General features: G+C 33.3%; 1 long non-coding RNA gene across 1 annotated transcript in view; it reads right to left on the bottom strand.

Moving 5' to 3' along the window:
* Positions 1-1179: 1179 nt before the first annotated feature.
* LOC142237273 (uncharacterized) overlaps positions 1180-27492 on the bottom strand; it is a 109212-nt gene continuing 82899 nt past the window's right edge. Inside the window, exons 2-3 of the long non-coding RNA XR_012722420.1 lie at positions 25428-25533; positions 1180-1363 (exon numbers count right to left, since the gene is read on the bottom strand). This is a non-coding gene — a long non-coding RNA (uncharacterized LOC142237273). The remainder of the gene's footprint in view (positions 1364-25427; positions 25534-27492) is intronic.

The raw sequence follows: 27492 nt of genomic DNA, 5'->3' as shown, positions 1-27492 counted from the left end.
GTTTTTCTGATTTCGACAAAAATGGTCAAAATGCCAATATTTTCCTTGTTAAATCGCCACTGTTAAGTCGAAAAGTTGTAAAAATGACTCTAATTTTCCTAAACTTCTAATATATATATATCGAGCGATAAATCATAAATAAACTTTTGCGAAGTTTCCTTAAAATTGCTTCGGATTAAAATGTTTCCCATATTTTTACTAAAATTATGTCCCACCCTAGTGTGTTAGCCAACTTAAATTTTGAGTCTATAGATTTTGTAAAAGTCTATCAAATTCTGTCCAAATTGAGTGATATTTAAATGTATGTATTTGGGACAAACATTTATATATAGCACCCAACACATTTGACGGATGTGATATGGTATCGAAAATTTAGATCTACAAAGTGGCGCAGGGTATAATATAGTCGGCCCCGCCCGACTTTAGGCTTTCCTTACTTGTTATATATATTGTTTGCATCTAAGTTCTTCGATTTGCTTGAAATTTTCAGCGGGTTGCGTCTAGACAAAGATCGATATTTGGTTGGAGAGAGGAACCTCCTTTTTTGCATCACTGTTTTTACAGTGAAAAATCTCAACTTCAAGAGGGGGACCTCCCCTTACCACAAATTTTTCTTAAAGTACACTGCAAAAACATTGTCGTGAGGCCAAAGATTTCATGTCCATAAAATGCGAATGCAAATTTTGCTTAGCATACAATAGAACACGCATTTCTCTGCTATAAAGTTATTTCCTTATCAAAAAGTCGACAATCTTTCAATGAAGTCATTTTGTGTGGTGAACTGATTCGACTTAATATGGGTATCTTAACACAGAAGAAAATTTTGTTTGGCTAAGGTCAACTTGGCTTTAATAATTCAGAAAAATTCTTCAAAAATAATGGAATCGCCTTTAAATTTGCTGACTTGATTACAAAGCAACAAAGCGTTCCAACATAGGAGATGGTTTTCAGCACTTTATTGTAAAGTCACTTTTTGTTTGAAACATAGTATGATTTCTACCTGAAGTCGACCATGAATTTGGAATTTTTAGTTGTCGTTAAGACCCTTTTAAAAGCATTTGAGAGCATATAAATAAAAACTCTGAAAAAACTTATAAATTAAAACTTGTTTTTTTGAATCAAGTACGCAAAACTCAAATTTAAAAGAGAATTGTGTCTTAAAGTTATACTTACTTCAATTCTCCGTAAAATGGTGATGGGGGTATAAGAAGTTTGTCATTCCATTAGTAACAGGTTGGCTGGAGCCAATGAGTGTTTAGGATTTTCCAAAATACCACGTCCGGCTCCTCTTATCCAAAATTGACAAGGTTTTTTTATTTTTCGTATAGGTGGGTGATTGGATATCAACGAAAATTACTTCAACCTAAGAGAGATAGGAAGAGAGTGAATTAGAAGAGAACCTTTTTGTATAGACAACACCAAAGGGATTTTTAAGAACAAAATGTGGCATCAAAACTCTGGGTTTTGTATAGAAAGCGAGGAGATTTACAATCGAAAAACACCAGAAAATAACAGGTTGGCTGATAAGTCCCCGGTCTAACAAAGACAAACACATTTTTTTCTCAAAATTCGTTTTTATTATTCAACATAGTTCCTTTCAAGAGCGATACAACGATTATAACGACCTTCCAATTTTTTGATACCAATTTGGTAGTACTCCTTCGGTTTTGCCTCAAAATAGGCCTCAGTTTCGACGATCACCTCTTCATTGCAGCCAAATTTTTTCCCTGCGAGCATCGTTTTGAGGTCTGAGAACAAGAAAAAGTCGCTGGGGGCCAGATCTGGAGAATACGGTGGGTGGGGAAGCAATTCGAGGCCAAATTCATGCATTTTTGCCATCGTTCTCAATGACTTGTGGCACGATGCGTTGTCTTGGTGGAACAACACTTTTTATACCCTCCACCATAGGATGGGGGTATATTAACTTTGTCATTCGAAATCGAAATATTGCTCTAAGATCCCATAAAGTATATATATTCTGGGTCGTGGTGAAATTCTGAGTCGATCTGAGCATGTCCGACCGTCCGTCCGTCCGTCTGTTGAAATCACGCTAACTTCCGAACGAAACAAGCTATCGACTTGAAACTTGGCACAAGTAGTTTTTATTGATGTAGGTCGGATGGTATTGCAAATGGGCCATATCGGTCCACTTTTACGTATAGCCCCCATATAAACGGGCCACAAAATTTGGCTTGCGATTGCTGTAAGAGAAGCCAATTTCATCCTATCCGGCTGAAATTTGGTACATGGTGTAAGCATATGGTGTCTAACAACCATGCAAAAATTGGTCCATATCGGTCCACTTTTACGTATAGCCCCCATATAAGCGGACCCCCAAATTTGGCTTGCGATTGCTCTAAGAGAAGCAAATTTCATCCGATCCGGCTGAAATTTGGTACATGGTGTAAGTATATGGTATCTAACAACCATGCAGAAATTGGTCCATATCGGTCCATAATTACATATAGCCCCCATATAAACCGATCCCCCGATTTGGCTTGAAATTTGGTACATGGTGTAAGTATATGGTATCTAACAACCATGCAGAAATTGGTCCATATCGGTCCATAATTACATATAGCCTCCATATAAACCGATCCCCCGATTTGGCTTGCGGAGCCTCTAAGAGAAGCAAATTTCATCCGATTCGGCTGAAATTTGGTACACGGTGTTGGTATATGTTCTCTAATGACCATGCAAAAATTGGTCCACATCGGCCCATAATTATATATAGCCCCCATATAAACCGATCCCCAGATTTGACCTCCGGAGCCTCTTAGAGGAGCAAAAGTCATCCGATCCGATTGAAATTTGGTACGTGGTGTTAGTATATTGTCTCTAACAACCATGCCAAAATTGGTCCTGTTTAAACCGGCATCCCTACAAAATTTATACTAAGATATAATATCTTTGAAATACAGATGTCGTTTTTAGTTTTTTCGTTAAGCCATGAATTCTACTCAATTTATTACGATATTGATATTAGGTGATAAGTAATGAACCAAATAAATGTCCACTTGCTTTTCACCAACGAAAGAGTTCACTTTGGTAATATTTATTTTCTCCGGTTGGTCTCGTTACATCTGCAAACCTTTTCCTTTGGTCTTTTGTTGTTTTTTCCCGAGGAATAAATTTGGATCTACGAGGTGATATTTCATTTTGGCATATAAATTCCTATTCCCTACTGGTGTCATTCAAGAAGATTCCTCATCTAATCAGGACGGAAAAACTCGGGTGTATTACGAGTTAACAGCTGCAAACACCGCTCAGAATCATCAACACGTTGTTGTTTTTGGGGCAATTGTGAGCTCGCGCGGCATCCATTTTGCACAGAGCTTCCGCATATCCAAATATTGATGAATGATATGACCAACACGTTCCTTTGATATCTTTAAGGCCTCTGCTATCTCGATCAGCTTCATATTACGGTCATTCAAAATCATTTTGTGGATTTTTTTTGATGTTTTCGTCGGTAACCACCTCTTTCGGGCGTCCACTGCGTTCACCGTCCTCCGTGCTCATTTCACCACGCTTGAATTTTGCATACCAATCAATTATTGAAGATTTCCCTGGAGCAGAGTCTGGAAACTCATTATCAAGCCAAGTTTTTGCTTCCACCTTATTTTTTACCTTCAGAAAACAGTATTTTATCAAAACACGAAATTCATTTTTTCCATTTTTTCACAACAACAAAAGTTGCTTCACAAAAGACGCTCTACCTCACAAACTAATTGACTTGCAGACGTCAAATTTTGACACGAATCATTTGAAGGTTGGTACCACCGTGGTGCAATGGTTAGCATGCCCGCCTTGCATACACAAGGTCGTGGGTTCGATTCCTGCTACGACCGAACACCAAAAAGTTTTTCAGCGGTGGATTATCCCACCTCAGTAATGCTGGTGACATTTCTGAGGGTTTCAAAGCTTCTCTAAGTGGTTTCACTGGAATGTGGAACGCCGTTCGGACTCGGCTATAAAAAGGAGGTCCCTTGTCATTGAGCTTAACATGGAATCGGGCAGCACTCAGTGACAAGAGAGAAGTTCACCACTGTGGTATCACAATGGACTGAATAGTCTAAGTGAGCCTGATACATCGGGCTGCCACATAACCTAACCTAACCTAACCTACAATATAAAAATAATATGCATTAAATACTAGCGACGCCATCTATGTGTCAGACCGGGGACTTATCTGCCAACCTGTTAACACATCGAAATATCGATTTTCGACTATATATAGTATATATATTTTTGATCACGGAGAAATTCTAAGAGGATATAACCACGTCCATCTGTCTGTCTGTTGTAATCGCGCTACAGCCTTGAATAATGGCGCTATCGTCTTGCAATTTGGCACAGATTCATTGTTTGTTTGCAGGCAGGTCAAGTTCGAAGATGGGCTATATCGGTTCAAGTTTTGATATAGTCCCCATATAAACCCACCCCCCCCCCCCACGATTTGGGGTCTTGGGCTTCTAGTCTTGGGCTTTTCTATTCGATTTGCCTGAAAGTATAAATCTAGCGATATCTTAGAACCATAAATAGGTGTATCGAAAATGTGGTGTATTGGTCCATGTTTTGGTATAGCCTCCATATAGATCGATCTTCCGATTTTATTTCTTGTGCTTCTAGAAACCGTATTTTTCTATACGATTTGCCTGAAATTTGAAATCTAGAGGTATTTCATAACCACAAATAGGTGTGCCGAAAATGGTGTGTATCGGTCCATGCTTTGGTATAGCCCCAATATAAACCGATTTCCGATTCTACTTCTTGGGCTTCTAGAATCCATAGTTTTAATCTGATTTCCCTGAAATTGGAAATCTAGAAGAATTTTAGAACCACAAGTAGGTGTGCCGAATATGGTGTGTATCGGTTTAGGGTTTGCTGCAGCTCCCATATAGACCGATCTCCCGATTTTATTTCTTGAGCTTCTAGAAGCCGTGGTTTTTATCCAATTTGCCTAAAATTTGAAATATAAAGGTACTGTGGGACCATAAAAAGGTTTTCATAAAACAGTGTGCATCGGTCCATGTTTTTGGTATAGCCCCCATATACACCGATCTCCCGATTTTACTTCGTGAGCTTCTAGAAACCGTAGTTTTTACCCTATTTGCCTGAAATTGTAAATATACACTGAAAAAAAGCATGCCCGGTTCTAAAGATTTTGTCTTTACTTTAACAATTTTGGTATTGATTCCGAGCCAAAGAAGCTGAGAATACAAGTGAGGATACTTTTAAGGCACAATTCTCTTTTAAATTTGGGTTTTGTGTCCTTGCTTCTAGGAAGCAAATTTTTCACTTTTTCAGCTTTTTTTCTTCATATGCTATCAAAGTCCTTTAGAAACGAGTTAACGACAACTTTATTTTTCAAATTAAGACTCCGACTTCCAGTAGAAATTATGCTATGTTTCAAGTAAAAAACGTCTTTGAATATTGTGGTGAGGCCAAAGATTTCATGTCCTTAAAATACGAATGCAAATTTTTTTTTTTAGCGTAGAAAACGCATTTCTCTAATATAAATTATTTTTCCTTGTTCAAAAGTCGATAAACTTTTCAATGAAGTCGTATTGTCCTTATAATTAGGTGATTTCACTTAAAAATGGCTATCATAACATGAAAGAAAAATTATTTGGGGTAAGATCAACTTGACTTTGATAATTCAGAAAAATTCTTGAAATATAATGCAATTGTCTTGAAATTTGTTGTCTTTTTGCATCTTGACTACAAAGCAAATAATCGTTCAATAATAGGACATGTTTTTCAACACTTTATTTTAAAGACATTTTTTACTTGAAAAATAGCATAATTTCTACTGGAAGTCGAGTCTTAATTTGGAAAATACAGTTGTCGTTAACTCGTTTTTAAAGGACTCTTATAGCACATGAAGGAAAAAAAAAAGCTGACAAAGCGAAAAATTAAAATTTGCTTTCTAAAAGCAAGTACACAAAACCCAAATTTAAAAGAAAATTGTGTCTTAAAATTATCCTTACTTTTATTCTCCGCTTCTTTGGCTCGAAATCAATACTAAAATTGTTAAAGTAATGACAAAATCTTTGGAACCGGGCAGGCTTTTTTTTCAGTGGATGATCCACATTGCACGAAACTAGAACTAAGATTTCCCAATTTTACCTCTCGTGCTCATTCCAATAATGCGGGTAAAAATATATAAAAGTCAAAAGGCGTTGTTTCCTCGAATTTGCTTGCACACATGGTCGAGATGCTTAACATACGACTCCTCTAAAACTAGAACAAAAATTGTTTTTTATGCAAAATCTGGTGTACTCTTCATATGTATAAACTTTAAAAAAAGCTTAACTTTCGGGAAGCGAGCTTTTCTTAAATTTAACAAGTATATACGGCCGTAAGTTCGGCCAGGCCGAAGCTTATGTACCCTCCACCATGGATTGCGTGGAAACTTCTACTGAAGACTGTCATCCACAATCGAATTACTTGGGTTGCGGTAACACTTGCCGATTGCAAGGTATCTTAAAACTTCCTAACACGGTAATATATACCACATAGTCCATACGTGGTATATATTAAACTAAAAAAGGCCGATTAAATACGTATATAATTAAGTTTAAAGTTTCTATAGAAATAAAATAAAATTTGGAAAAAATTTACTATAGAAATAAAATTTTGACAAAATTTTCTTTAGAAATAAAATTTTGACAAAATTTTCTATAGAAATAAAATTTTGACAAAATTTTCTATAGAAATAAAATTTTGACAAAATTTTCTATAGAAATAAAATTTTGACAACATTTTCTATAGAAATGACATTTTGGTAGATTATTTTTGGCTCGAGTGGCAACCATGATTATGAACCGATATGTGATTGGGGATCGGCTATATATAACTATAGACCGATATGGACCAATTTTGGCATGGTTATTAGCGGCCTTATACTAACACCACGTTGCAAATTTCAACCGGATCGGATAAATTTTGCTCCTCCAAGAGGCTCCGGAAATAAAATCTGGGAACGGTTTATATGGGGGGCTATATATAATTATGGACCGATATGGACCAATACTTGCGTGTTTGTTAGAGACCACATTCTAACACCATGTTCAAAATTTCAACCGGATCGGATGAATTTTGCTCCTCTAAGAGGCTCCGGAGGTCAAATCTGGGGATCGGTTTATATGGGGGCTATATATAATTATGGCCCGATGTGGAAACTTCTACTGAAGACTGTCATCCACAATCGAATTACTTGGGTTGCGGTAACACTTGCCGATTGCAAGGTATCTTAAAACTTCCTAACACCGTAATATATACCACATAGTCCATACGTGGTATATATTAAACTAAAAAAAGCCGATTAAATACGTATATAATTAAGTTTAAAGTTTCTATAGAAATAAAATAAAATTTGGAAAAAATTTACTATAGAAATAAAATTTTGACAAAATTTTCTTTAGAAATAAAATTTTGACAAAATTTTCTATAGAAATAAAATTTTGACAAAATTTTCTATAGAAATAAAATTTTGACAACATTTTCTATAGAAATGACATTTTGGTAGATTATTTTTGGCTCGAGTGGCAACCATGATTATGAACCGATATGTGATTGGGGATCGGCTATATATAAGTATAGACCGATATGGACCAATTTTGGCATGGTTATTAGCAGCCTTATACTAACACCACGTTGCAAATTTCAACCGGATCGGATAAATTTTGCTCCTCCAAGAGGCTCCGGAAATCAAATCTGGGAACGGTTTATATGGGGGGCTATATATAATTATGGACCGATATGGACCAATACTTGCGTGTTTGTTAGAGACCACATTCTAACACCATGTTCAAAATTTCAACCGGATCGGATGAATTTTGCTCCTCTAAGAGGCTCCGGAGGTCAAATCTGGGGATCGGTTTATATGGGGGCTATATATAATTATGGGCCGATGTGGACCAATTTTTGCATGGTCATTAGAGAACATATACCAACATCATGTACCAAATTTCAGCCGGATCGGATGAAAATTGCTTCTCTTAGAGCAGTCGCAAGCCAAATTTGGGGGTCCGTTTATATGGGGGCTATACGTAAAAGTGGACCGATATGGAACAATTTTTGCATGGTTGTTAGAGACCATATAAGAACACCACGTACCAAGTTTCAGCCGGATCGGATGAAATTTGCTTTTCTTAGAGCAATCGCAAGCCAAATTTGGCGGTCCGTTTATATGGGGGCTATACGTAAAAGTGGACCGATATGGCCCATTTGCAATACCATCTGACCTACATCAATAACAACTACTTGTGCCAAGTTTCAAGTCTATAGCTTGTTTCGTTCGGAAGTTAGCGTGATTTCAACAGACGGACGGACGGACGGACATCAAATCGACTCAGAATTTCACCACGACCCAGAATTTATGGGGTCTTAGAGCAATATTTCGATGTGTTACAAACGGAATGACAAAGTTAATATACCCCCATCCTATGGTGGAGGGTATAAAAAAAAAAACAAACTTCTATTCGAGCTATCGTAGTCGTCAATTAAAAACCTACATCGTTCATCTGAACGGCTACTACTTTCAATTAACCGCGATTCTTCATTGTTGCATATCATTTCGATTTGTTGAGTCATTCGAAATGAGCATCGAATTAAACGAACATTTGCTGCCTGGCAGACGTTTGGATGATATGACATGGAAAGCCCTCAGTCACCGTATTTGTGATCATTGTTATTCGATGTCGCAATATATTTTAATTATGCACGCACGCTTTTAAACATTTTGCATGTCTTTGCATGCACTCAAGCGTGAGGCATTTTGTTGCATATAATAATGACCTCGCACCTCGCACCTAGCATGCACAAATGTCTCCAAATATCTTATATGTATGTGACAACTAAAATCACTAAAACATGATCGAATTACTCAATGGGCAATTCTAAGTAAATTTTAACCAGGGATTGTAAACGGGTGGATTTGCCAGCTCATGTTTTATGACTCACTTTTGCTGTAAGTAGGGGAAAGTTTAAATATACTTCCTTTTCAACTAGATTGGATAACACTAGTTTATACTGAAAATGTATATTTGATGAGAGGTGACTTTTCCTATGTATTTTGATCTGCTGAATTCGAAAAAAAATGTTAAAAAACTGTTTTTGAGATATGCCGTTATTTTTAGTTTTTCGCTCTTTTTTCACTAAACAAATTATTAACAGGTTGGCTGATAAGTCCTCGGTCTGACACATAGATGGCGTCGCTAGTATTAAATGCATATTCTTTTTATATAGTACCAACCTTCAAATGATTCGTGTCAAAATTTGACGTCTGTAAGTCAATTAGTTTGTGAGATAGAACGTGGAAAAAAGGAATTTCGCGTTTTGATAAAATACTGTTTCCTGAAGGGAAAAAATACGGTGGAAGCAAAAACTTGGCTTGATAATGAGTTTCCGGACTCTGTCCCAGGGAAATCAACAATAATTAATTGGTATGCAAAATTCAAGCGTGGTGAAATGAGCACGGAGGACGTTGAACGCACTGGACGCCCGAAAGTGGTGGTTACCGACGAAAACATCAAAAAAATCCACAAAATGATTTTGAATGACCGTAAAATGAAGTTGATCGAGATAGCAGAGGCCTTAAAGATATCAAAGGAACGTGTTGGTCATATCATTCATCAAAATTGGGATATGCGGAAGCTCTGTGCAAACTGGGTGCCGCGCGAGCTCACATTTGACCAAAAACAACAACGTGTTGATGATTCTGAGCGGTGTTTGCAGCTGTTAATTCGTAATACACCCGAGTTTTTCCATCGATATGTGACAATGGATGAAACATGGCTCCATCACTACACTTCTGAGTCCAATCGACAGTCGGCTGAGTGGACAGCGACCGGTGAACCGTCTCCGAAGCGTGGAAAGACACAAAAGTCCGCTGGCAAAGTAATGGCCTCTGTTTTTTGGGATGCGCATGGAATAATTTTTATCGATTATCTTGAGAAGGGAAAAACCATCAACAGTGACTATTATGTGGCATTATTGGAGCGTTTGAAGGTCGAAATCGCGGCAAAATGGCCCCATATGAAGAAGAAAAAAGTGTTGTTTCACCAAGACAACGCACCGTGCCACAAGTCATTGAGAACGATGGCAAAAATTCATGAATTGGGCTTCGAATTGCTTCCCCACACACCGTATTCTCCAGATCTGGCCCCCAGCGACTTTTTCTTGTTCTCAGACCTCAAAAGGATGCACGCAGGGAAAAAATTTGGCTGCAATGAAGAGGTGATCGCCGAAACTGAGGCCTATTTTGAGGCAAAACTAAAGGAGTACTACCAAAATGGTATCAAAAAATTGGAAGGTCGTTACAATCGTTGTATCGCTCTTGAAGGGAACTATTTTTTGACAAAACAAGTAAGGAAAGTCTAAAGTCGGGCGGGGCCGACTATATTATACTCTGCACCACTTTGTAGATCTAAATTTTCGATACCATATCACATCCGTCAAATGTGTTGCGTGCTATATATAAAGGTTTGTCCCAAATACATACATTTAAATATCACTCGATTTGGACAGAATTTGAAAGACTTTTACAAAATCTATAGGCTCAAAATTTAAGTCGGCTAATGCACTAGTGTGGAACACAATGTCAGTAAAAAAATGAAAATGAAAGATATCAACATAACACAGCGACAGAATCAAAAGAGAACAATTTCTGTGAAACCGCTTGTATGTTGTTTCGGAAAACTGTTTTATGATAAGGCCAAAAATTTGATATGCTTAAGTCTAAATATTAGTTGTGTTCCTTTACGTACTACTAGTTACTACTTTTACTAGTTTTTACTAGAAACCGTTCCTCAACCCCAAAAAATAGTAAAAGTAGTAAACAATTTTAAGAGAACAATGTCAAAATGCATGTCTCTTTTAAAATTTTTTTACTACAAGTTACTCGACAAATTCTTTCGAGTAAAAGTTGTAGATATGTCATGACAAAAATAATTATTTGTTTTCAAATTTTCCAAACTAAAGAAGTTCCAAATCGTTTTTTTTTTTGGAAATAAATCTGTAACTTTTTAATGGATTAAGATATCATCATAATTTTTTCTTTGTGCCAAAGCTGAAATGTTTTTCTCTATATTTAGAGTTTTTTGGTCCCTAGTGGATTCACGGGCTGGTCTATAGACGTTGGAAGTTGGACACCTCGGATGTATGCAATTTAGTGTTACTTGGCAAACGCGCACTTATGCACCGATTTTCATGATTTTTGCTTTGCTGGATAGAACTTATAAACTACCATAAAAAGATTGTGTATGTGTGCGAATATATCTAATATTTGCGAGATAGGACCTTACAATTTATTTTTTTGCAAAATTTGAACAAAGTGGGGTCTGTATTTTGAGTCTAGAAGGACTACATTCCTTATAAAATTCTACGTATTCTGGAGGAAAATTTTGTGCACCTTTGTGCTTTAGATTTAACGTGTAGACTCCACAATTTGGAATTTCAAAACAATGCCGAACCAATACCACTTGTTTCGAAAAAAGTACCAAAACATTGACCGACTCACACCAAATTCGGCACACCCTTTAATGGACCAAAAGTACCTCTACGTTTTGAATTTCATGCAAATCGGATAAAAGTTTTAATGTCTATGTCATGAAGACCCCAATTCGGGGGTCGGTTCATATGGAAGTAAAATCGAAACTTAGGCCGAAGTAGTCCTATCTTCAAAATTGACCTGCATGTAGAAGAAAAACATGTCTGTTAAAATTTCAGCACTATAGGTTCATTATTGATGGAAGTAGCCTGATTATAACAGATAGCCAGACAGAGAGACATCGTCTTATAATTTCTCCCTGATCAAGACTATATATACTTTATATAGTCAGAATTCGTTATTTGTATGTGTTGCAAACGGAATGAAAAACCCCACCTTATAAGATACTGATAATATGCGCTATTACTCAACTTTATGGCCCAGAAGCCAGAGTTTTACTTTGATTAAAAATTTTGCAAAAGGAGTACTTTTTATAACAAAGTAAAAACCATAGCTTCTTTCTATCGTAATAAGGATTTCAAAGTTTCTTGCAAAAAATCTGCCATTTGTCAAAAAAAAAAATCTATATAAAAGTATTTAATTTACCTACATGTTTTGAAAATATTTATTCAAATCACAATGCTTCTTTTGTTTTTTATTTGACATTTTTACAATTTTTACTATATTTTCGTTCCTGTACATTTAACAAATATAGAAATCTGAGAGGATTTTCAATATTTCTCTCTTTTACTACTTTTTACTACGAGTAAAGTAAAGGAACCGCTTGTATGCTGTTTCGGAAAACTGTTTTATGAAAAGCCAAAAATTTGATATTCTTAAGTCTAAATATTATTTAATTTGAATAAAGAGAATAGACATTCGGAACCAAGAGAATAGACATTTGAAAAACAAACAGCATATGATTTCGCCATGAGAGCAGTATTTTATGTATGTGTGGACATGTGTTTTGTGTATCATTTTGGCATTATGGGCACAATTTTTTTCTTGATTCGTTAAAAGAAATCAGGGGTCTTCATACAAATAATGAAAAAAACACTATACTCTTTTTAGAGTTGGGACAGTAAAATGAAATAAGGAGGAAATAGTGAAAAATCACAAAGTAAAATGTATAAAAACAAAGTTTAATTCCTCTTTAATAATAAGTAGTCCACGAGGAGTTGACGGACACGTTCAAATATAAAAGCGGACATTAAGTTCGAGTTTTGCAGCTAAAACAATTTAAAAAGTTTACTTTCATTAAAATGAATTATTAAAGAAAAATAAGAGGCATTTTAGAGCGATGGTGTTAAATGCTAGTAAATTCCTTCCAAATTTTAAAGTTTTGTAGCAAAAACAGTTTTTTGTTACAAAATTGTTATTTTTGCAATAAAAAAATATTTTATATAAAAATCAGTCAATTTCGTTTATATCAAGCACTGTTACTGACTATAAATCTTTAATAACCCACATTTCGAAGTTTCATTATAAAAATTTAATATGGTATAAATATAAATGTGTAAATTAAAAAAAAAGGTTCGGTCGGAGCAGGGATTGAACCCACGACCCTTTGCATGCCAGGCAGACTGCTCCACGTGGCAAACAAATGTATGTTTCTGTTAAATAATGTTATGTTTGCATGGGCTCGTGGGCGCTGCAAACTATGCTATATAAATGTAACTTATAACGATAATTATCTACTGGTGACTATAACAGCTACGTAGCCCAGTGGATAGTGTGTTGGCTTACAAACGGTTCGATTCTCCGTGCAGGCGAAAGGTAAGATTTAAAAAATTTATAAAAGTGAATAATTTCTTCAACATTATTTGTATTACAGAAAAAGGTGCCAAGAACTAAAATATTTCGTGGAAGTGAAAATTACGAGTATGTTAGGGAATGAGCACAATCGTGTTTGCGAAAAATTCTTCCAAGCATATAATATTTTTGGGCTCAAAATGCTTCCAAACATATAATATGTTCACATAAAACAAACATATTAATGTTTCGGCAGCATCCAATAATATATGTGCTTCCTGCAAAATATGTTTGGAACATATGTTAAAGAAGCGATTTTTTTTTGAGGGTGTATGTATTAGAAGTTTAGGAATATTAGAGTCATTATTACAACTTTTCGACTAAGCAGGGGCGATTTTACACACGCACAGAAAAAACATGTTTGGACATGGTTGCCGCATCTATTTAATGCTTATTTAGAGTATGTAATTGTCGCGAAAACCATGTATTTTGTCTTTGTAAAAATAATTTTCGAGCGGAGAAAAATATATGCTGGCAATAAGCATTTAAATGGCTCTCAAATGCCGCAAACATGTTCTATTATTTAAATGATAGAATTTGAGACCATTATATGGTCAGGAAAATCATGTATCTGACCATTCAATTTTTTTACTTTTTTGCAGAGAAAAAAATATTTTTATAGTTTACGTATAGACATGTCACAACCATTACATGGTCATAAAGACCATGTACATTGTTTTCGTGACCATTTAATTTTTTATTTTTTTTGCAGCGACAAGAATTTTATAAAAACATTGAGCAGGTACACACGATTTTCATTTTCGCGTCAGTCGTGTGTTGATTGTTTCTTGGAATGGACGGAGAATACGGAATATTGTGTTAATTTATTTATTCAGAAGTGGCACGTGGTTTTATGTGAATACAAAAAAGGAAAGTGTAATTAAAAAAAATATACCTGGTTTTTGTTCTGCATTTTGATATATGGTATAATTTATTTTTATTTGCAGTTACATGATGCCTGCGTTTGTACATTTGATGGGCACGAAGTAAATATGGAATAATTACTTATTGTTGAAATTGAAATAAAATAGTGTACAAATATATGATGTTTGCTTGAACGGCATTATAAATAGAAATAAACAATGACTTGGTTTATAAATAAATAAAAACAAATAAATAAAGTTAATTTTGTGTTTTCTTTTCTCAAGTGGCGTCCTTTTTTCGACGACGAAAATGGTTTTTTTCATAAGGATCAAAACATTTTAGGTTGTGACCATATTCTTTTAACTGGAAGAAACACATTTTTGGCGAATCCCGTAACATTTTAGATCGTGACCATTGTCTTTTAATGGAAACAAAATTCTTTTTATCAATATAATAACATTTTAGATGAGGACAATTGTATTTTTCTTAGAACCATGTTCACTGAGCCAACATGGTTGCAGGTTAAAATGTTACATGGTCGCCGCAAAAATAGCTGCTATCATATTATTTTGCTCTTCGAATATGATTGTGGCAATCATGTTTCTTCTCTGCGTGCAAGGAAAATGTTTGTATTTTGACCATTTTTGTCGAAATCAGAAAAACATATATATGGAAGCTATATCTAAATCTGAACCGATTTCAACCAAATTTGGCACGCATAGCTACAATGCTAATTCTACTCCCTGTGCAAAATTTCGGAGTAAAAGATTGGCCACTGTGGTCATATGAGTGTAAATCGGGCGAACGATATATATGGGAGCTATATCTAAATCTGAACCGATTTCAATAATATTTGGCACACTTGACTACACTACTAAACGTACTCCTAGTGCAACGAAATTGGGGTAAACCTCTGGCTTCTGGGGCGATATAAGTCCATATCGGGCGAAATATATATATGGGAGCTATATCTAAATCTGAATCGATTTCTTCCAAAATCAATAGGGTTCTATTCTGACCCAAATTAGGAACATGTGCCAAATTTGAAGGCGATTGGACTTAAATTGCGACCTAGACTTTGATCACAAAAATGTGTTCACAGACCGACGGACGGACGGACAGACGGACATGGTTATATCGACTCAGGGACCCACCCTGAGCATTATTGCCAAAGACACCATGTGTCTATCTCGTCTCCTTCTGGGTGTTACAAACATATGCACTAACTTATAATACCCTGTTCCACAGTGTGGAGCAGGGTATAAAAATATGGGAAACATTTAAATCTGAAGCAATTTTAAGGAAACTTCACAAAAGTTTATTTATGATTTATCGCTCGATATATATGTATTAGAAGTTTAGGAAAATTAGAGTCATTTTTACAACTTTTCGACTAAGCAGTGGCGATTTTGCAAGGAAAATGTTGGTATTTTGACCATTTTTGTCGAAATCAGAAAAACATATATATGGGAGCTATATCTAAATCTGAACCGATGTCAACCAAATTTGGCACGCATAGCTACAATGCTAATTCTACTCCCTCTGAAAAATTTCAACTAAATCGGAGGAAGAAATTGGCCTCTGTGGGCAAAGGAGTGTAAATCGGGCGAAAGCTATATATGGGAGCTATATCTAAATCTGAACCGATTTGGCTAATACTTTGCAAGTTTTTCGAGACTCATAACATATTCGGATGTACGGAATTTGAGGAACATCGGTTGATATACACGCCAATTATGACCAGATCGGTGAAAAATATATATGGCAGCTAAATCTAAATTTGAACCGATTTTTTCCAAAATCAATAGGGATCGTCTTTGAGCCGAAACAGGACCCTATACAAAATTTTAGGACAATCGGACTAAAACTGCGAGCTGTACTTTGCACACACAAATACATCAACAGACAGACAGAAAGACAGACAGACGGACATCGCTAAATCGACTCAAAATTTAATTCTAAGCCGATCCGTATACTAAAAGGTTGGTCTATGATTACTTCTTCTTGGCGTTACATACAAATGCACAAACTTATTATACCCATCACCACCGTAGTGGTGATGGGTATAAAAATAATATAGTAAAATAATATAATAAATAACAAATAAAGTATATAAAATATTTGTTATATTAACCAACAGAATAACAACCCCTTCATTCATCAGGTAACATTCAGGACGATAACCTTTTGTAAAAAAAATAGTTTATGATTTTTTATATTTGTATGTTAGGTATTGAAATTGTAAAAGTAGGACAAAATCGTTATACAGCAACTTATTAAAAGTGAAAGGTACAAGAAGAAGAAAAAACAAGTATATACGGCCGTAAGTTCGGCCAGGCCGAAGCTTATGTACCCTCCATCATGGATTGCGTAGAAACTTCTTCTAAACACTGCCATCCACAATCGAATTACTTAAGTTGCGGTAACGCTTCCCGATGGCAAGGTATCTTAAAACCTCCTAACACCATCTTCTAAATTGTATGTAAGTCCATACGTGGTATAAATTAAATCAAAAAAGATCGATCCAATACGTATATAATTCAGTTTGACAAAGTAGACATAAAATTTTGAAAAAATTTTCTACAGAAATAAAATTTTAACAACATTTTCTATAGAAATAAAATTTTCACAAAATTTTCTATAGAAATAAAAATTTTGACAAAATATTCTATAGAAAGAAAATTGTGACAAAAATTTCTACAGAAATAAAATTTTAACAAAATTTTCTATAGATATAAACTTTTGATAAAATTTTCTATAGAAATAAAATCTTGGTAGATTATTTGTGGCTCGAGTGGCAACCATGATTATGAACCGAATAAAATTTGAACAAAATTTTCTATAGAAATAAAATTTTGACAAAATTTTCTATAGAAATAAAATTTTGAAAATGATGAAAATTTTATTATGAACCGAATAAAATTTTAACAAAATTTTCTCTAGAAATAAAATTTTGACAAAATTTTCTATAGAAATAAAATTTTGGTAGATTATTTTTGGCTCTAGTGGCAACCATGATTATGAACCGATATAGACCAATTTTTGTGTGATTGGACCAATTTTGGTATGGTTGTTAGCGACCATATACTAACACCACGTTCCTAATTTGAACCGGATCGGATGAATTTTGCTTCTCCAAGAGGCTCCGGAGGTCAAATCTGGAGAACGTTTTATATGGGGGCTATATATAATTATGGACCGATATGGACCAATTCTGGCATGGTTGTTAAAGATCATATACTAACACCATGTTCCAAATTACAACCGCCTTGGATGAAATTTGCTTCTCTTGGAGACTTCGCAAGCCAAATCTGGGGATCGGTTTATATGGGGTCTATATATAATTATGAACCGATGTGGACCAATTTTTGCATGGTTGTTAGAGACCATATACCAACACCATGTACCAAATTTCAGCCGGATCGGATGAAATTTTCTTCTCTTTGAGGCTCCGCAAGCCAAATCTGAGGGTCCCTTTATATGGGGGCTATACGTAAAAGTGGACCGATATGGCCCATTTTCAATACCATCCGACCTACATCGATAACAACTACTTGTGCCAAGTTTCAAGTCGATAGCTTGTTTCGTTCGGAAGTTAGCGTGATTTCAACAGACGGACAGACGGACGGACGGACGGACGGACGGACATGCTTAGATCGACTCAGAATTTCACCACGACCCAGAATATATATACTTTATGGGGTCTTAGAGCAATATTTCGATGTGTTACAAACGGAATGACAAAGTTAATATACCCCCATCCTATGATGGAGGGTATAAAAATACGTTTTACAGTTGATAACCATACATAGAAATTGGAAATAGTGGAATAATAAACTAATATTTCGACGCTGTTGATTCGTAATAAATATATGTAATATATTTAAAAAAACATGTCTTTTATTGAAGAAAAAATTGCCTATATAAATAAACAAAATTGTATTTAAAAACGAAGATAAGCAGTTCTAATTTTGAAGTAAAAGGTTTACCACAAATATGTAAGATTTGTCCAAATGAATGAAAAAAAATTCAATAAAATCATTCCATATATGAATTCAATTCAGTTCAATTTGTTCATTCTGTAGTATAGTGGTACATAAATATAGGAAAATGTTAACCAATATATGGAATGCATTCTACCTAATTTCTACGAAAATCATATCGTTCAAACAAATAAAAATGTCGTTGGCGCTATACAAAGTTCAACTTTCTTCACAATGAGTTCATTTTAACTTAAAGAAGGGGTCACTTTTTTGTGGGTGTGGCAGCTATATCTAAATCTGAACCGATTTTTTTTCAAAATCAATAGCGATTGCCACTGTCCCAAAAAACCACCCTACGTAAATTTGAGGACGATCGGACTTAAACTGCGATCTGTACTTTGCACAGAAAATACATGAACAGACAGACGGACGGACAGACATACAGACAGACAGACGGGAATCGCTAAATCGTCTCAGAAGTTAATTTTAAGGCGATCGGTATACTAAACGATGAGTCTCAGACTTTTCCTTCTTGGCGTTACATACAAATGCACAAACTTATTATACCTTGTACCACGGTAGTGGTGCAGAATAAATTTTATGAACAGAATTAATTTTATGAACTATACGTAGGTACACTGACAAAATATGAAAGATTCTGCACCCTAAATTTTAGGACTCGCAATTGACACAATATTAAGGAAAATTGTCTTTAAATTAAATTTTAATTAAAAGAAGAATGCTTACACTCAAAAAAAAAAGTGAACTCTCTATTTCACTAAAGCCAATTTAACTTTATTTTAGTTCATGGAATTATTATGTTCGGAGAAAGTTCCCTTTACTCTAATAATTTTTTGTTTACGTTAGTTAAATTAACTAAAACCGAGGAAAAAACTAAACTCGAATGAAGCATAATGATTAACTAAATTCGTACCTTCCACAAAATAGTTCAGAATTTCTTTAAATTTGTAAATTTTACCAAAAATGCGTCCATCATGAACTTCGTATATCACTAAAGACATTCTTGCAATTTTGAACTCCAAGTTTTTCCTTCAAACTACAAAATTTTCTTTAACAAGTGAAAAAACTTAGTTATGTCAAATAAATTTTCTTGAATTTGTCGAAAAATATTTACTTATTTTGATGACATCGGCGTGATGCCAACGTTTGTAATACTGTTTAGTTAAAATTTTCTACAAATATTCAAAATCTTCTAAAATTAAACGAAACATTTCTTCCTAGTGGGTTCACTGTTTTTTCAGTGTAAGATTGCCTCAATCTCACGATAGGTAACATGACAATCTTGCAATATCAGTTAGCGCACAGCATCAATGGATACCGGAACAGCAACAGATTTTGGACGATCTTCAAGAAAAACCGCCTTGAAATTAACTACGATGAGTTAACCCACTTGGCGCAGTGGTTCCAAATCGATGTTTTTGGAAGTAATTTTGTAACTTTTGATCGGATAAAGATATCAACATATTTTTTTGTGTGAAAGCTGAAGTGTTTTCCTCTAAGTTTGCAAGTTTTTGGGCCCCTATTGGCGTTGAAAGTTGCTCATCATGGGGGTATGAAATTTTGGTTTAGCTGTCAAATCATCAGTTATGAACCGATTTCGATTATTTTTGAATGATATTTATGATTTTAAAACATCGTGCCAAATTTGTATAAATCCGATTAATTAATGAGTATGGAGTTATATCTATGGTTGAACAGATATGAATATAATTTAGTATGAGCTGAGTTATGACGCCCTACCACGGTTGCCACTCGTGCCAAAAATAACCAAAAATCTACTAAATTAAAAAAATAATTTATTTTTTTTTTTTTCACTAGAAAATTTTGTCAAATTTTTATACCCTGAGCCACACTGTGGAACAGGGTATTATAAGTTAGTGCATATGTTTGTAACACCCAGAAGGAGACGAGATAGACACATGGTGTCTTTGGCAATAATGCTCAGGGTGGGTCCCTGAGTCGATATAACCATGTCCGTCTGTCCGCCCGTCCGTCCGTCCGTCCGTCTGTCTGTGAATCAAAGTCTAGGTTGCAATTTAAGTCCAATCGCCTTCAAATTTGGCGCATGTTCCTAATTTGGGTCAGAATAGAACCCTGTTGATTTTGGAAGAAATCGGTTCAGATTTAGATATAGCTCCCATATATAGCTTTCGCCCGATATGCACTAATATGGACCCAGCAGCCAGAGTTTTATATCGATTTGCTTCAAATTTTGTACCAACATAACACTTAGTCGTATAGTCAAGTGTGCGAAATTTGATTGAAATCGGTTCAGATTTAGATATAGCTCCCAAATATATTTCGCCCGATATTGACTTATATGGCCCCAGAAGCCATATTTTTGGCCGAATTTGGTTAAAATTTTGCACTAGGAGTACAATTAGTAGTATAGTGAAGTGTGCAAAATTTGATTGAAATCGGTTCAGATTTAGTTATAGCTCCCATATATATCTTTCGCCCGATATGGACTAATATGGTCCTAGAAGCCAGAGTTTTGGCCCAATTTGTTTGAAATTTTGCAGTAGGAGTACGATTAGTAGTACAGTTAAGTGTGCAAAATTTGATTGAAATCGGTTCAGATTTAGATATAGCTCCCATATATATCTTTCGCCCGATATGGACTAATATGGTTCTAATAGCCAGTTTTGTCCCAATTTGGTTGAAATTTTGCACAGGGAGTAGAATTAGCATTGTTGCTATGCGTGCCAAATTTAGTTGAAATCGGTTCAGATTTAGATATAGTTCCCACATATATGTTTTTCTGATTTCGACAAAAATGGTCAAAATACCAACATTTTCCTTGTAAAATCGCCACTTGTTAATCGAAAAGTTGTAAAAATTACTCTAATTTTCCTAAACTTCTAATACATATATATCGAGCGATATATCATAAATAAACTATTGCGAAGTTTCCTTAAAATTGCTTCAGATTTAAATGTTTCCCATATTTTTTTACTAACATTGTGTTCCACCCTAGTGCATTAGCCTTAAATTTTGAGTCTATAGATTTTGTAGAGGTCTATCAAATTCTGTCCAGATCGAGTGATATTTAAATGTATGTATTTGGGACAAACCTTTATATATAGCCCCAACACATCGAAAATTTAGATCTACAAAGTGGTGCATGGTATAATATAGTCGGCCCCGCCCGACTTTAGTCTTTCCTTACTTGTTTTCTATAGAAAATTTTGTCAAAATTTTTCTATAGAAAATTTTTTTTATAAAAAATTTGTTTCTATTGAAAATTTTGTCAAAATTTTTTTTCGTTTCTATAGAAAATTTTGCTAAAATTTTTTTCCATAGAAAATTTTGTCAATTTGTTTTTCCATAAAAAATTTTGTCAAAATGTTTTTCCATAGAAAATTTTGTCAAAATTTGTTTCTATAGAAAATTTTGTCAAAATGTTTTTCTATTGAAAATTTTGTTATAATATTTTTTTCTGTTGAAAATTTTGCCAACATATTTTTCTACTGAAAACTTTGTCAACATTTTTTTCTACAGAAAATTTTGTCAATATTTTTTTCTATAGAAAATTTTGTCAAACTTTCTTTTCTATAGAAAATTTCGTCAAAATTTTTCCAACCATCTTGCAGTCTATAGGGCTTTGCCCAAATAAATTTGACAAAAATTCTTTTCCTCTGTTGGTTAAGCCACACTTGTAGTTTAGTCACTGCATGGTGTTAAGCTGAAATAAAAAAACAACAACAAAATTTATTTCTATAGAAAATTTTGGTAACATTTTTTTCTATAGAAAATTTTGTCAAAATTTGTTTCTATAGAAAATTTTGCCAAAATGTTTTTCTATAGAAAATTTTGTCACATTTTTGTTCACTAGAAAATTTTGTGAAAAGTTTTTTTCTATAGAAAATGTTGTAAATTTTTTTTTTTCTATAGAAAATTTTGTCAAAATGTTTTTCTATAGAAAATTTTTCAAATTTTTTTCTATAGAAAATTTTGTCAAAATTTTTTTCTTTACAAAATTTTTTTCAAAACGTTTTTCTATAGAAAATATTTCAAATTTTTTACTATAGAAAATTTTGTCAAAATTTTTTTCTTTAGGAAATTTTGTCAAATGTTTTTCTATAATTATATAAAAATGTTTTTCTGTAGAAAATTGTATTTCTATAAAAATTGAAGTACATCTTAGTTGGAGGGAAATATTTGCAAATTCTACCAATCTACGAAACAGTAAAAAATCTATCTTTTTTGGTAGAATTCTACCGACTGTGGGCCCTACACGCCAGACGACACTACAATTAAACTTTTATATATCTTTATGTTGCAATTGTTTAATACCCTCCACAATGGGGGGCGTACTGACTTTGTCATTTCGTTTGTAACATATCGAAATATTAGTCTTAGACCCCATCAAATATGTCTGAGCTGCAGTAAAATTCAATTCAGTCAATCCAGCGATGGCCGTCCGTACGCCTGTTGAAATCATACTGACTTCTGAACGAAACATGTTATCAACTTGGAACTTGGTACAAGTGGATATTATTGATCTAGGTCGGATGGTATTACAAATTGGGCATAGCGGAACCGTTTACGTTTAGCCCCCATATAAACCGACCTCCAGATTTGACTACTGGAACCTCTTGGAAAAGCAAATTTCATCCAATACCGTTGAAATTTTTTGTCCGCTAATTGCTTTGCGAAAATTGGTTCATATTAGAAGACAGTGTTAAGAAGTATTAAGAGGTCTTGCCAATTGTTACCCATGTTATTCGATTGTTATCCATGGTGGAGAGTACATTGGATTCGGCCTGACCGAACTTTCAGCCGTATATACTTGTTTCTTTTTCGAAAAACTGTAACAAGCATCCTAATCGATAAGCTAAAGTCTCTTATAATTCTATCCCATTGAAAAACAAAAACGAGTAGACCAGATACTCCCAACTTTGAAGGGTTCTGTCCATATCTTCAAAGGTTGCTTTGGTGTTGCTATCCTTACCCATTGTCAACGTGCCGCTGTCATCACTTTTATGTTCCATTTATTGTTCCTTGGCTTTTGGCTACCTTTATACTTTAGCCTTTATATTGGAAATTATTTGAACGCTCCTTTCCTTTGCTTATGGCTGGAAAGATGGATGGATGGATGAATAGGTTTCTTTCTCGGTAGGTATATTGCTTTTGAATTTTCTTTTGTAACGGACTGACAGCAGACACCATAATTGGTTTCTTTGGCTGACTCTTCCATTATACAATGGTTACTCACGCATGGCTACAATGACCATTTTAAGAATCTCTAACAGCAGTTGGGATCTTTGATATTTTAGTATAGGGCAAAATTGGTGATACTCGACCACTGCAACCACTGCATGGTCTTCTTACAGTTCCCTTGCATTGTCCCAGGAGAGTTACGCACTCTTTTTGGCCATTGTTGTCATTGCGGTTGCTGATGATCTTTTTGCTTTTTTTTTTGTTTCTTCTTTCTCAACTGCTGTTGAAAAGTTATGGGACTCAAGTGTATTCCAGGGTTATTGTCTAGTCTATGAAGCAATTGTTGCTGGCTACCGATGGGCTGCCGTTTTGGATTTATGGATGATTTTCATAAAAGAAAAACAAAAAAAAAGACGGAAAACTAATTTTTAATTGAATCTCTTTGGATTTGGTTGGTTGCTCTGGGTTTATTGTTATTTTTTTCCACCGTTTATACCAAAGGATTCTCATGCCAACGGAGATGGATATTGCCTTCTGAGGTATTGCACATCAAATTGATATCCTCTTGATATGTGATATAAATTGAAAATTGAATTTATTTGGTTGGATATCGAACAAGATTTCCAAAAATGGTTGATGTATATCTGTCAGACGATATAAGAATGTGACAGCACACCAGAGTCTCATCATGACTTCAGGTGTTGGCATCATCAAATCCATAGACAGATTTCTATGAAAGAGTGCAAAATGTGCGATTGAAGAATATCAAAAATATTTCAAATACCGTGGAAATTTTGAAGCAATGTCTTATGACAAATTTCCCTATGTAACTCGAAATTAATTTAATTTTAGAATGAATAAACTCTGGCTCACATTTAAGAAGTTTTTTTATGTAAAAAAAATATATTTTTGTTTAATTTTCTTGAAATGATGAAGAATTTTATATTCAATCTTTGTATATTCAAGAAGATATAATCAAAAGAAACTCTTCAAATAAAAATTTATATTTTTCGAGCTTTTTTCAAGCGCGATATTTTTTTCACTTTTCATTCTTTGTTTCTTCAGAAACTAAAAATGTCGGATATAATGTCAAATTTTAAAATCAGTTTAGATTTGTTCACCTTGGCTACCTCTGTCATGACTTATGGCCTTCAAGCGAAAATGTTTCTGCGGTATTTTGCCCCATTCCCGGCGAAGCACTGTATTGAGGTGATCGAAACTTTGATATTTTTTATGGGCAACCTTACTCTCCAAAATGCCTTAGGCGCAAAAATCTAATTTTTTGTCTGCCCAATGATTCAATTGTGCCTTTAGGAAACTTTCTCGATAACATACGGCTTTTATTTAGACCCAACGGTCGATGAATATAAGCAGAGAGTGACCGTCGCCCGTTACTGAGGCCCACACCATTACCATCGGCGGTGCTTAAGTTCTGGTGCACATTGTAAGCTGACCTCTTTGACAAGTAAACAAAATAATTTTGTTTGTTCACAAACTATTCAATTTGAAATGTCTTCTCATCGAAAATCCAAACAAATCCAGATTTGGTAGCGGTTTCCTATCTAAATTTTTTTGTACATCGGTGTGCTTTAATCCAAGCTCATTATACCCTGAGTCACACTATGGAACAGGGTACTATAAGTTAGTGCATATGTTTGCAACACCCAGAAGGCTACGAGATAGACACATGGTGTCAACAAAATAAATTTTCTTTAGAAATAAAATCAATGTAACAACTTCTCACTCAACGTCAACAGGTTGACTAGAAATTTTATTTAAAAGATAACCAATAACCATTAAGCAAACCAAACTGTCGAAAATAAATAAATTGAAGAAAATACTAATCGCATGGACCCAAGCAAACGAAATGACACCAATTGATTCGCTGACCTAGTCAATTGCGGTAAATTTCTAAAAATAAAACACCCAAAAAGACAAGGATGAAAGTCAACTATAGAAAGAGTATTTGCATGATCACTACTTCGAATTTAAATGTAGTAAACATTTTTAATTCGCTTATAGGCTCACTAGTATTTCCTAGTTCCGATTTTTGCTAATACCAAAAGATTTCAATTTTTTTAACTTACATATGGACCAACAAATGATTAGATCTGCCAGCCAGTATTTAAACCTCAACGTTTTGCTTCACTTCATTGGTGGGTGTTGTAAATTTTCCATTAATAAGATTTCCATCTAAAAAAAGAAAACAATATTTTGGACAAATTAGCTTAAAACTAGGACAGCCAATATCAGAAAATTGATCGATATAAACTTCCTCAAATAAACAATATATACTCGTACAGCACAAACGCCATGCCGAAGTACATCGAATCGAATTACAAAGGTTGTGGTAACAGTTGCCGATGCAAAACTTCTTTAAATTGTCTTATAAATTCTTCAAACGTCGGTAGAACATTTTGTCAAAATTTTATTTCTATAGAACATTTTGTCAAAATATTAATTCTATAGAAAATTTTGTCAAAATTTTATTTTTATAGAAAATTTTGTCAAAATTTTATTTCTTTAGAAAATTTTATTTGTAAAGAAAATTTTGTCAAAATTTTATTTCTATAGAAAATTTTGTCAAAATTTTATTTCTAAAGATTTTGTCAAAATTTTATTTCTATAGAAAATTTTGTCAAAATACTAATTCTATTAAAAATTTTGTCAAAATTTTATTTCTATAGAAAATTTTGTCAAGATTTTAATTCTATAGAAAATTTTGCAAAATATTATTTCTATAGAAAATTTTGTCAAAATATTATTTCTATTGAAAATTTTGTCAAAATTTTATTTCTATAGAAAATTTTGTTAAGATTTTATTTCTATAGAAAATTTGGTCAAAATTTTATTTCTATAGAAAATTTTATTTCTAAAGAAAATTTTGTCAAAATTTTATTTCTAAAGAAAATTTTGTCAAAATTTTATTTCTATAGAAAATTTTGTCAAAATATTAATTCTATAGAAAATTTTATTTCTAAAGAAAATTTTTTCAAAATTTAATTTCTATAGAAAATTTTGTCAAAATTTTATTTCTTTAGAAAATTTTGTCAGATTTTATTTATACAGAAAAGGTTGTCAAAATGTTATTCCTATAGAAAATTTTGTCAAAATATTAATTCTATAGAAAATTTTGTCAAGATTTTAATTCTATAGAAAATTTTGCAAAATATCATTTCTATAGAAAATTTTGTCAAAATATTATTTCTATAGAAAATTTTGTCAAAATATTATTTCTATAGAAAATTTTGTCAAAATTTTATTTCTATAGAGAATTTTGTCAAAATTTTATTTCTATAGAAAATTTTGTCAAAATATTAATTCTATAGAAGATTTTGTCAAAATTTTAATTCTATAGAAAATTTTGTCAAGATTTCAATTCTATAGAAAATTTTTGTCAAAATTATATATCTGTAGAAAATTTTGTCAAGATTTTATTTCTATACAAAATTGCGTCAAAATTTTATTTCTGTAGGAATAATTTTCTAAATTTTATTTCTATAACATTTTTTTTCAAAATTTTATTTCTCTAGAAAATTTTGTTAAAAATTTATATCTATAGATTATTTTTTCCAAATTTTAATTCTATAGAAAATTTTATTTCTAAAGAAAATTTTTTCAAAATTTTATTTCTATAGAAAATTTTGTCAAAATATTAATTCTATAGAAAATTTGGCAAAATCTTAATTCTATAAAAAATTTTGTCCAAATTTTTTTTTCTATAGAAAATTTTATTTCTAAAGAAACTTTTGTCAAAATTTTAATTCTATAGAAAATTTTGTCAAAATCTTAATTCTATAAAAAATTTTGTCCAAATTTTATTTCTATAGAAAATTTTAATTCTAAAGAAAATTTTGTCAAAATTTTATTTCTATAGAAAATTATGTCAAAATTTAATTTCTATAGAAAATGTTGTCCAAATTTTATTTCTATAGAAAATTTTGTCAACATTTTAATTCTATAGAAGATTTTGTCAACATTTTAATTCTATAGAAAATTTTGCAAAATATTATTTCTATAGAAAATTTTGTCAAGATATTATTTCTATAGAAAATTTTGTCAAGATTTTATTTCTATAGAAAATTTTGTTAAACTTATATTTCTGTAGAAAATTTTGTCAAGATTTTATTCCTATACAATATTGTGTCAAAA

The sequence above is a fragment of the Haematobia irritans genome, chromosome 4 (assembly GCF_050003625.1).
Source record: "Haematobia irritans isolate KBUSLIRL chromosome 4, ASM5000362v1, whole genome shotgun sequence".
Classification (NCBI taxonomy): Eukaryota; Metazoa; Arthropoda; class Insecta; order Diptera; family Muscidae; genus Haematobia; species Haematobia irritans.
Note: the sequence above shows the minus strand (reverse complement) of the source record. Positions and strands in the feature narration are given on the sequence as shown.